This window comes from Canis lupus, chromosome X (genome assembly GCF_048164855.1).
Source record: "Canis lupus baileyi chromosome X, mCanLup2.hap1, whole genome shotgun sequence".
Taxonomy (NCBI): Eukaryota; Metazoa; Chordata; class Mammalia; order Carnivora; family Canidae; genus Canis; species Canis lupus.
Genome location: NC_132876.1, coordinates 108,159,245 through 108,171,822, shown reverse-complemented (window position 1 = coordinate 108,171,822; position 12,578 = coordinate 108,159,245). Strand labels below are relative to the sequence as shown.

General features: G+C 37.3%; 1 long non-coding RNA gene and 1 pseudogene across 1 annotated transcript in view; one reads left to right on the top strand and one right to left on the bottom strand.

Moving 5' to 3' along the window:
• The window catches only part of LOC140628650 (uncharacterized), a 42,207-nt gene that overhangs the window by 13,049 nt on the left and 16,580 nt on the right, over positions 1-12,578 (top strand). The window contains exon 2 of the long non-coding RNA XR_012026678.1: positions 3,083-3,135. This is a non-coding gene — a long non-coding RNA (uncharacterized lncRNA). The remainder of the gene's footprint in view (positions 1-3,082; positions 3,136-12,578) is intronic.
• LOC140628808 (nucleolar and spindle-associated protein 1 pseudogene) lies at positions 271-1,843 on the bottom strand (annotated as a pseudogene).

Here is a 12,578-nt window from a genome sequence, read left to right as displayed (position 1 = left end):
TGTATGGCTCCCCATTTCAGTAAGACTACGTGGTTCTCTAGAGGAAGAAGAGGTGGCCTTCTCAGCTTTTTATTGGTCCAAGTTCTACTAAGGCTTGTAGAATTACCTACCATCAGGTCAATGCTTCTGTCTAGAAGAGGATTCCAGTTCTGTCAGCAGAGGAAACTAGACATTAAAAATCTAAGTCAAGGTTATATATAGGATGAGTCTCAGAAAACTGAATTGTACAGACACTTAGGTAAAAACCATTTCAAAGAATTTGTGAGCGTTAAGGTTAATAAGGTCTTTTCAGAGATGCAGCCTGTGAAGAACCCCCAACACTACATAGATAGTGAACAACAAACAGCAGAAGGAAGTCTTGACTCAAGTGAGGAAGACAGAAAAATATTTACATTAAAGAAAGGGTTCAAAATGAAGTAATATTTACAGGATGCTAAAAAATTAATCTTCAGCCATAATGAGGCCTCTTCGAGCTCCCAAAATCTTTGCTTTCTTCTCCTTTCGTCTTTGTTCATGTTGCTTCCGTTGTTCCTCCTGAGTCTGGAGAGGAGGTTGTTTGTAAGTTTTCTTGTGGAATCTAACTCTGTTGGCATGTTGCTTAAGAGAACTATTTTCCTTAGGTTGACCCCATGGTTTCAGTTTGCCTTTGTGTGGCTCGTAGTTGAGGGGACGAGACAGACTGGCTTTGAGATCAAACACCGGTTTCTTGTTGGAGACTGGAGTCTGTGCTGCCTCAGTTGTCAACTTGAATGGAATAACAACAGAAGCAGAATTCCCCTTTGCGGTCTTTAACTTGCATGTCCCGAGCATAGCCTGGCCTTTTGGAGTACTCCCACATACGGTCACATGTGGAGACTTTCTGGCTGCAGTCTTGGTCAGTGAACGCTTATGTTCATTATCTTTGGTAGCAGCTGAAAACCTGACGTTCATCTTAGTTGCCAATAGAATGGAATGCTTGGAGGACCCCTTCCCACACAAGGTGATCTGGCCTGTAGGGCCCAGGGGCTGGCCCTGCAAGTGGCGCTGGCTGGAGGGAGTTCGAGCCTCAGGGAGCCTTCCCCAGAGAGGAACTGGAGTCACCACCACTTCTTTGGTGACCAGCTGCTTCTTCAGTTCATTAAATGAGTTGTATTCTTCAAAATGTTTCTTTTTCCTTTCAATATATTGATCAATGGACTCCATTTCCTTAAAACGAGCCTCATGAAGCTTCTTAAAGTTTGGAGTAGCACTTATAGTTCTTTTACTTTTTCCAGGTTTGGAAAACCCATCTGCGCAGAGAGGCTTCTTTCTTTCTGCAGGTACTTTTGAATCTTCATTACCATTTATTCTTCTTTTTCCTGTGGAAACTGCATTCTCCTCTCCTTGGTTCTCATCTAGTGGTGGAGGAACTCCTCCAACAGTTCTGAGATCCTGGTTTTCCTGCTTCTCTGGATTCTGGAATTCAGTGTGATCATTTATTTTTATCTCTGAATGATCCTGGGAGTCCGGGTTCTTGCACCTTCTCCTTGTTTTGGTGATGTGGCCAACTGTCTCCCTCTTAGCTTGTTCCTGGCTGCTCATCTGCATCTCTGTCTCATCCCAGGAGGACGCAGAAGTTTGGCTTCCATTTTGACTCTCATTTTCTTTTTTTTTGCTTCGTCTTTAAGGTAGGCTTTCAAGGCTTTTAACAACTTGTCTGCCCTCAGGTTAGCCCGGAGGCCGAGACTCTTGGCCAAGTTCTGCAGGTCGCTGTACTTGAAGGAGTCAAGCTCCTCAAGGGAGGGTATGGCCATGGCGAGCTGCATCCAGGCGACCACGCAGAGGACGCATACCCCACACGCAGCAAAGCAGTTCAAAACTCAGGCGCCACTCAGTTGAACATTTCTTTTTCTCCTTACCTCACCCCTCCAGAATTCAGAAACTCTCAGTGCATGTTCTTATGTTTTCATGGCAATGTATTTATTTGCATAAGTTCATTAAGAGTCTGTTCTCCTTTTAAGAGGACACAATTGGAAACATTGGTTATATTACCAAGGCTTTAACTGGAATGTCATATTTGTGAGACATGCATAGACTCAGATATGTCCAAAGAGCTTTAAGGAACTAAGGTTGACCATACAGAGCCAATAAACCCCATTGGGAAAAATAGCTTGATATCTTGCTTCCAGGTTTCTGAGCAATCTTTTCAGGTGAATAAAGAAGGTCACTTTCTGGCAGGTTCAGGAACCTCAGGATATTTTGGGGATCTTGAGAAGAGAAAAATCAATCCAAATCTATAGGTATTGCAGGCTGTCTGATGACAAGTATTTGGTTTTCCTTCTGGCCTTGAGAGCCTATTTAAAATTCAATCTAGAGTTAAAAATAGAGCTACCCTATAACCCAGCAATTGCTCTACCAGGTATTTACCCCAAAGATACAAATGTTATGATCTCTTTCTGAAGCCATCTCAGATCAACTAAGCCTACATTTCCCCCTCTCTTAAATACTGAATGTGTGTTTACAATTAGTCACTTAGTGGCACGTGGTTTCCTATCATCTACCACTCTTTTTCATATGAATGAGTTGGTTTCTCCAATGGGATTCTATGCTCCTTGAAGGTTGTTACAATGCCGAATTCATTTTCCATCTCAGAGCACCTAACAATGCTTTATACAGAGTAGATATTTAATAGTTAATTGTGAAAAGTGGTAGAATGAAATGGAATGGAATGGGATGAAAAGGAATGGGATATGATAGGATGAGATAGGATGTCAGGAAATTGCATGGAGAGTGCAGAGGGGAAGGTGGATTAAAACATGAAAGGCCTGGAAGTCAATCAAGTATATATTGAATGGTTTACAGTCATTAAAAATTGTGTTTTATTGTCATTGAAAATTGTGATTTCATGGAGTCCTTTATGAGCCCAAACATCATGTCTTCATTATAATTCATCAAGAGGTTGCACGGGCAGAATGACCATTTGAAACTTACCAAAAACCTACTTCCTTACCTTTTGGGAAGGCTTCCACCTATCCTCCCAGGACAAAAAACTATCCATCCTTATGTCAAAGATGTTCAAATATTGAGAATCTTCCTCCTGACCTAATGTGCTTTCTTCCCACAGAACTCAAGCCATCTCACAAAAAATACCTTATTCTCCACAGAGGAAGTTTCAAGGTAAGTTTTTATGTTTACTCCTCATTATCCCTGAAATTGACCCCAGTCAAAATTGAGAAACTGAAGAAGATTTATCTTTGGGTTGTCTCCATTCCTTCAAAAAGGCTTTTTCCTTTCTCCCAAATATTATGTCCATGTCAAGTACTTAGTTGATTAGATATTTTGGGTGAATGGAGCCTTCTTTGGTATCATTCATATCATTTCACAAACGCCTGAGTTAGATCTAACAAGAAAATAAGTGTGAGCTGACTTAACTGAGCTAATTAAAGCTACAGAGGCAAATCTAGAACAAGATTCAAAACTTTTCATAGGAATGTCTGGGTGGCTCAGTGGTTGAGCCTCTGCTTTTGGCCCAGGGCATGATCCTAGGATCCAGGATCGAGTCCCACATCAGGCTGCTTGCGGTGATCCTACTTCTCCCTGGGCCTGTGTCTTTGCCACCCGCCCCCCCCGCCCCGTCTCTCATAAATAAGTAAATAAAATCTTAAAAAAAAAACTTTTCATAAATGCCATCAGCTTCAACCTGACAAAACACATACTTTTACTCTTAAGATTATTATCTTCACACAGTATCTGTTTTAAAAAATATGTATCTTTTCCAGGTTCCCTCTGTTCTTAAAAAATAAGTATAGCACAATTCCGAATAGCAAGTGTATAGCTCCAGATTTTTTAAAAGTTCAGAACAAATTTAAGGCTCAAATGCTCTACTGTCAATATCAATGTATCAGCAAAGGCTAGAATAAGGTATAAAATAACACGAATGAGAGACCTTCTAGACAGAGGTAGACAGTTATATTTCTTTTTGTATTTGTATTTGTATTTTTTATTATTTATTTTTTAATAAATTTATTTTTTATTGGTGTTCAATTTGCCAACATATAGAATAACACCCAGTGCTCATCCCATCAACTGCCCCCCTCAGTGCCTGTCACCCAGTCACCCCCACCCCCCACCTACCTCCCCTTCCACCACCCCTAGTTCGTTTCCCAGAATTAGGAGTCTCTCATGTTCTGTCTCCCTTCTTGATATTTCCCACTCGTTTTTTTCTCCTTTCCCCTTTATTCCCTTTCACTATTTTTTATATTCCCCAAATTAATGAGACAATATGTTTGTCCTTCTCCAATTGACTTATTTCACTCAGCATAATACCCTCCAGTTCCATCCACATCGAAGCAAATGGTGGGTATTTGTCATTTCTAATGGCTGAGGAATATTCCATTGTATACATAAACCACATCTTCTTTATCCATTCATCTTTCGATGGACATCGAGGCTCCTTCCACAGTTTGGCTATTGTGGACATTGCTGCTATAAACATTGGAGTGCAGGTGTCCCTGCGTTTCACTGCATCTGTATCTTTGGGGTAAATCCCCAGCAGTGCAATTGCTGGGTCATAGGGCAGATTTATTTTTAACTCTTTGAGGAACCTCCACACAGTTTTCCAGAGTGGCTCCACCAGTTCACATTCCCACCAACAGTGTAAGAGGGTTCCCCTTTCTCCACATCCTCTCCAACATTTGTGGTTTCCTGCCTTGTTAATTTTCCCCATTCTCACTGGTGTGAGGTGGTATCTCATTGTGGTTTTGATTTGTATTTCCCTCATGGCCAGGGATGCGGAGCATTTTCTCTTGTGCTTGTTGGCCATGTGTATGTCTTCCTCTGTGAGATTTCTGTTCATGTCTTTTGCCCATTTCATGATTGAATTGTTTGTTTCTTTGCTGTTGCGTTGAATAAGTTCTTTACAGATCTTGGATACTAGCCCTTTATCTGATACGTCATTTGCAAATATCTTCTCCCATTCTGTAGGTTGTCTTTTAGTTTTGTTGACTGTATCTTTTGTTGTGCAAAAGCTTCTTATCTTTTTTTACATATACATATTTTTTACTGAGTTCAATTTGCCAACATATAGTATAACACCCAGTGCTCATCCCATCAAGTACCCCCCTCAATGCCTGTCACCCAGTCACCCCATCCTCCCGCCCACCTCCCCTTCCACTACCCCTTGTTCGTTTCTCAGAGTTAGGAGTCTCTCATGTTTTGTCACCCTCCCTGATTTTTCCCACTCATTTTCTCTCCTTTCCCCTATAATCCCTTTCACTATTTTTTATATGCCCTGTATAAGTGAAACCATACGATTGTCCTTCTCCGATTGACTTACTTCACTCAGCATAATACCCTCCAGTTCCATCCATGTCAAAGCAAATGGTGGGCATTCGTCATTTCTAATGGCTGGGTAATATTCCATTGTATACATATACCACATCTTCTTTATACATTCATCTTTCGATGGACACTGAGGCTCCTTCCCAGTGTGGCTATTGTGAACATTGCTGCTATAAACAGACAATTATATGTCTAATCCAGAAAAACTCTATTCCTTAGCTCTTCTGTAAAGAACACTGATTTCTTGGATACAACATATATATATACGTATACACACACACGCACACACATAATCAATGCTGAATCTCTTTCCCAATTAGAAATTTGATTTCAGGCTCTTTTCAAACGACATCTAAACAAAAGAATATGTTATAAAATATAATCAAGGTAAGTTATATTTTTAAAATAAGCTACCTAGTATTGCAAATCTCAATTGTATTCTTGTACATAAGAGTATTTTGGTAGAAGAAAATATCAAAGTTAGCTTAGAATCCAAATTTTGTCTGCAAAAATAACATTGTTCTATATTGTGTAAGTACTGTGAATTAATGGTCCATGTCATTCCAGAATCTTTCTCCACCAACAGGATAGTAGTAAATACAGAGTTTTTTGCCACCTAACATGGGCATAGGCAGTAGCTTTTCATTGACAGATGTTGTGTGGCTCTCTTAATGTGATGCTGCTTATTAAATGTCCCTGGTTCTTCACTTCTCACTGCCTTTACCTACTCATTGAAGAGTGTCTACCAAAGTGTGTGTATATATATATATATATATCACGAGATACACATCCAAGCACATAATCTGCTACAGAGTACGTTTTTTCATCATGTTTTCCCAGGACTCCATCACCCAGTGATAAGCAGTACTATCAATGTAGATCAAGGAATAGCAAATGTATAAATAGTTAAGCAGGAAGAAAAAGAGCTAGGAAGGACTTAAAAACCATTCTCAACTAAATGTGGTGGGACAAACAGGCTGTGAATTGCTACAGGACCTGCAGAAATTATTTACAATTTATAAAGTCTTTTTTTAATTTATGTTTTTGTCAGTCTTTTCCCCAGTTATCCATGTACACAGTGCTATCTCCTGAAGGTAAGCAGTTGTTTATGTCAATGGACTATAGAAACAAAAGTTTGAAGGTATCCACCCCCTACAATCTCCTGTCCCTCTCCACACACAGTTTCTTTCCCCAAAAGTGCTATGATCTTTTACTCACTAAACAGCATATAAAGTCAAGTTGGGGACACCCATCCAAATGGGGTTGTAGTGGGCATAAAAATGTCTTCCTTTTCCATGGCTATGGTGAGAATTTCTCCTTTTCTTACCTTTTATTCTAGATCAGGGATCAGCAAACTGTTTCTATAAGGGGCAGGTAGTAAAAATTTTAAGCTTTCTAGGACCTGTGAGATCTTTGCTGCATATTTTTATTCTTTTTCATTTTTAAACAGCCTTTTAAGAATAAAATAATCATCCCAGCTCACGAACCTAAAAAAAAAAAAAAAAAAAAAAAAAATAGACCATAGGCCAGAATTGCCCTACTGGCCATAGTCTGCCAACCTCTGCTCTAGACTACCAGATATTTAGTATATTAGTCAGCTACTGATACAATGATATATTTAAACCACTCCAAAATTCAGCAGTATATAACAATGAGCTTTATTTTGCCTACTCACAGATCTGTAGATCAACTAGAGCTGCTCTTTTGATTTCTCAGCCTAAAATAATACACATGTGTCCTAATTTTATTTTACCCATAGCTTGTTTTTAAAGGAATTTTGACATAAGAGAATATTCCTTTTTTGGGAAAATGCATCCTTATTTATAAAGGAAAGTTACTAAAGTTGGACGTTTTCTGTATTGGAAAGGAATCATCATGCTGACTGAATTTCTTCTATATTTGCCATCCGATTTCTTTTATTTTTTTCCTTCTGATTTCTTTTAAATGATAAAGTAGCTAACATTTATTAGCATATACTATGTGTCAGGGACTACTTCTGCCCTATAAACATATTAACTTATTTAATCCTTCTACCTATTATTCCCAAACTAAGGCCATTGCCCAAGGTCATTCTTCTAGGACATGGAGGAGTCTGTGAATCAGCAGATTGTACTGCCTCTCAAGATTTCCTTAAGGCTTATGATAATCTTGGCACTTCTCCTGTATAAAATAACAAGATAAATAAAAATAAGAGCCTATCTTCAGATTTTAAGTCTTAAAATTATTTTTTTTTCATAAAACTAACCCTTCTGTGATGCAAGATAAGTTTTCTTATGAATTAGACTTATCATTTTCATAACACCCACATCATGAGATTTGTTTATAAAGCCTTCAAGCTACTTGAACAAAAGAATAACTGTATAATCACCAGCCATTTTTGTTACGCCAACCAATCAGGTCTGCCAAAGGCTGATTATTTTAGATATGCACATGTGTTGAACATTGAAACACATCTGGCTTTAGCCATTTGAATGTAAATGGCTTAAAGAAAATTGCTTCTGTGTTTTTATGACAGTGTATGTTGGAGTTAATTTTCTTTGAGATATAACAGACACAGAGTAAACTATGTAAACGGTGCTAATCTTAAGCATGCAACAGGTAATTTTTTACTGTATAAGTAACATATTCCCCCAACCTTCCTTCTCCTCTTCCTATAACTATCACCCAGATTAAGATATAAAATATTTCCAGTACCCTACAAAGTTCCCTCCTTCTTTTTTCCAGTCTACAGTCCCATACACATCCACCCTCAGATAACCAGTATTTGGTCTCTTATACCTACAAACTATAGTTTGCCTTTTTTTGAATTTGATATAAATAAAATCATACATGTATACTCTTTTGTATCTGGCTTCTTTCACTCAATATATATGGGGTTCATCCATGTTGTTATGTGTAATAGTAGCTTGTCCTTTTTATTGCTGTGTAGTTTTCCACCATATAAACACACTACCATTTATCCATCCTGTTGATGAGCATTTGGCTTGTTTCTAGCTTTGGATATTATGAATAAAGCTCTTATGAATATTCTTATATTTGTCTTTTCATGGACATATGTAATCATTTTTCTTGGGTATGCTGAAAAGTGGAATTGCTGGGTCAAGGGTAGATGTGTGTTTAGCTTTAGTACAGTTTTCCAAACTGATTATGTGGTGTTACATGTTGAAATACCTAATCAAGATCTGTAACATTGCTTAATGGTAGTGCTCTGTTTAATGGTTCAGTTGTAAATAAAGTTTTTACATTACACATGCATACACAGTCGTATTAAAATGCAGTCTTCTGATGAAATAAAATTTTGAGTTTCAGTGTGATTACTAAATTTGGCAAGTATGCTGGGGTATTCCATCTAACATCTCTTCATCCTCTAATTATGTACCTTATTTGAAATTAACCTCTTAAAAATGTGTTTATTTATTGATTCTGGCTGTAATAACATAACAATCACTTTCCTGAGCCCAAGAGGTAAATTCTACAAAACTTTCCTATGTGATCCAGCAGTCAGATAGGGCCCACTTCTGTGTTCTAGAGCCACTATAGAAATGTAAGGGGAGAAACAGCAGGAATCTCTAGGAAGAAGGTGTTCCATTTAGCTGGGATGCAAAACTCCCTACTCTTGCTACATTAAACTTGGGCATCACAAACTGAGAAAAGTTGTGAAATTCTTGTTTTTCCCCTGTCATTCTTTAAAAAAGGCTATTTCAATTATGGCATACTAGATTAAGAGAAGCAAGAAGTGGGCAAAAGTCAGGACCTTGAAGGAAATCCATGCTAGAGAGAAAGTGAAGGCTGTAGGTAGTAGAGCAACCAGGAAGACATGACATGATATAAAAAGTTGTGCTAAACTTAGTGGTAATGGCTACTATCTAAAAATTTAGATTGTCAGCCCCTACTGGAGACCATCTTTATACATAAGTCATTTGGTTTAGCTTTGGTCCTACACTTCTTATAAACTTTCTGTGACTGAAGTCCCAGCCTGTTTTAGAGTTAAGCCCACATAGGTCACTGTGAACCACACGTGAGTTCGTCCTGAGAGAATCATTCTAATGTGTGCTCATTTGAGGACCAGGATCCTTGGGAAACAATGTGGAAGACTAGTTCTATATTCTCTTTCAGGTTTGGCTTACTAGATAGCTTTAATCCAAGCTCTGTCACTGCTGTGAATCTCTCCCCTTTTCCACTTTTTTGCTATGATTGACACAACTTGTATAATTAGAATTTGATAAAAAATCACAAGATTTTTCATAATCACAAGATTATGAAGTTGATAAGTATCAGTTAATTCACTCTGAAAAGCTTGGGAAGGATGAAGATGAAGAACACAACAGAGGATAACACTTAGATGTATATATCAAAGGGATACATTCATGGACATTCAATTAGGAAAACACACAAATCATATCAGAACATATTTCAGGACAGCAACTAACAGAGAAAGACACCTTGGCTCAGGTCAGGCTGAAACTCAGTAAAAGAGTGGCCTCATTCAATTAAATTTGTAATAGTGAGAAAGAGCCTGGGAATTTTCACACACAGTAAGGCCCTCAAATATATTATATGATGGCAAAGGATACTAACATGTCAATGCCAAAAGAAAGTAAGGCACAGCAGAAGTATCAATGAAGTTGAAATAAATGTTAAAGCCAAAGATGATAAACATTCATAGCAGGGAAGAACAATGACCAGTCTCTTTTGAATGTGTTTGTATATATTTCTCCACTAATTACTTAAAAGCAAATGAAGAAACCAAGCTCCCTAGTGAGAAGTAATGACTAGTGCAAGAGAATATTTTCTAAATACGAACACAAGGTTTTACCAACCAAGGAGAAATGTTCCTTAAAGTAGGTAAATAACTCTAGGAAAGAATATAAAATTACACAGAGTTTATATACTTGCTTATTGTTCTTTTCTTTAATTCAAAGGAGATGTCTTTATCTGTCGTATCTATGTATCCTAGATCAGTGATTCTAGATCTCAACCCTGGCTGCATATGAGAATTTTAGGTGAATGGGTGGAAGGGGTGGGCTTTTATTTTATTTTTTTAATGATGCCCAGGCCCCAATGCAGACCAAGTAAATCAAACTGGGGATGAAGCCTCAACAGAATCCAATCCAAGTAATTGTTTACATACAGTCTGCTTTGTTCCTTAAAGGGTTTAAAGTGCTTTATAACCCTCAGGATGAAATTTAGTCTAACACGAATTTACCTTACATGGCTTAGTTACTACCACAATTTAGGCTATATATGGCAGGCATTAAAATTGAGGCTTCAAAGCATTGATTGAACACAATAAGGAATACACAAATGAGTTAGATATTCTTGCTCTTATGAACCTCACAGTCTAGTAGGAAAAGAAAAGTGCTTAATAATCATAATGTAATAGTGAATACAATATGTAGCCATGGAGAGGTACTCATGGAGGCAATTAAAAAGATAAAAGTATCACACATACTTTCAGGGATCAGAGAAAGCTCCATTAAAACAAGTGACTGTTTTGTCCAACCAGCGAAAATTTATTGAGTTTTTACCAAAAGCCAGACACTCTTATGTTAAGATCAACAAAGACAACCAAACCAGTCAATATTTATATGATGGTTAAAGGTATCAAAGCATAAACAACAGGTCTAAATTAGATATTAAGAGAAGCTGTGACCAATATATTTGACATCTATACTTATGGTTTGCTGCCCACACCAGGGTTCTCTGATATGTGATCAAATTCCCACCTAGTTAAAAACATTTTCCAATAGTTTCTTGGATGGCCTAAAATGTTCACCTTTACACTCATTCTTTAGTTTAAAGGCAGGCTTTTTTAAGTAATGGTCTAGGACAAACTATGTGCCAGAAAACATAGATAATCCATCCCTAGATATGCCCCACAAGAAATACTAAAGGTAAAAAAACAAACAAAAAAACAGGTGACCTATAACATAAATCTAAACAAACAAACAAAAAACAGGTGACCTATAACATAAATCTAAAAGGGTAGTTAGTTCTTGACAAGCAGAGAGAGAGGGAAGGGTATTCTAGAATACAGGAAGAGCATAATAAAAAAAGACAAAGTGTGGGGTGGTTTTCCAGAAAGAGTGAGTACTACATTTTAGCCAAGTAGAAAGAAGCAAAGAATATACACGATAGTAATAGAAGAAACAGAAATATAAGATATGATCAGATATGCAGGACTTCTAATACTAAGATTAAGAATCTGAACTTCATTCTGAAATAGGAAGGAGATATTTTTTGAGCAAGGGAAGCCAAAATCAAAAGAGTCCTTTGGGAAAGCAATTTGGACATTGGTCTATAGAATTATTTGGAAGAGAAGGAATTTGGAGGTGGGATGAAAAGCAAGGAAGAGACTATTCAAAAACCTGTGTGACTAATAACTCCAAAAATTAGCTTAATGTCAGTAGTCATGAAAAAGGAACAGTGGATTTGAGAGTAACTATGAAGACAGATTTTATGAAGCAAGGAAATTGCTTACATATGTTTAGGAGAAGGCTGAGGGAGAGATCAAACCATGGGTTTGTGGTTTTAAACCAAATGGATGATACCATTTACAGGGAGTCAGAATAATAATAACACTAGCCAGCACCTATTGAGCATCTATTATATATCAGTCTAAGTGTCTTACTGTATCTTATTTCATCACTTAACAGTCTTTTGATGATTAAACAAACAACAACAAAGAGAAATAGACTCATAAATACACAGAACAAATTAGTGGTTGCTGGGGCAGGGTGGGGGGAATAAGCAACATAGGTGAAGGGGATTAAGAGGTACAAATATCCAGTTATAAAATAAATCACAGAGATGAAAGGTATAGCATAAGGAATATAGTCAATAATATTGCAGTAACTTTGTATGGTGGCATATGGTAACTTAATTTTGTAGTGAGCATATTGTAATTTATGTAATTGTTGAATCGCTATGTTATACACCTGAAACTAATATAATATTATGTGTTAACTATACTTCAATTAAAAATGTAACTAAGTAAGAAAAAAATGTAAGTAAGTAAGTAAATCAATCAATCAATCAATCAATCAATCAAGCAGATAAACTGAAGTGTAGAGAGGTTAAAAATTTGCTCAAGATCACCTAACTAGCAAGTGGTGGGACAGAATGAGATAGGAGATGTATGTAACTAGTATATTCAACAGTCTGAACTCGAGTACAAATAAAAAATGACTTTACTTTTCTTATCCACGGACTTAAAGCATTTGGCCAAGATCTCATTTTCTACCCCTTTTTCACTTTTTCACATGTTAGGCCAATTTTAA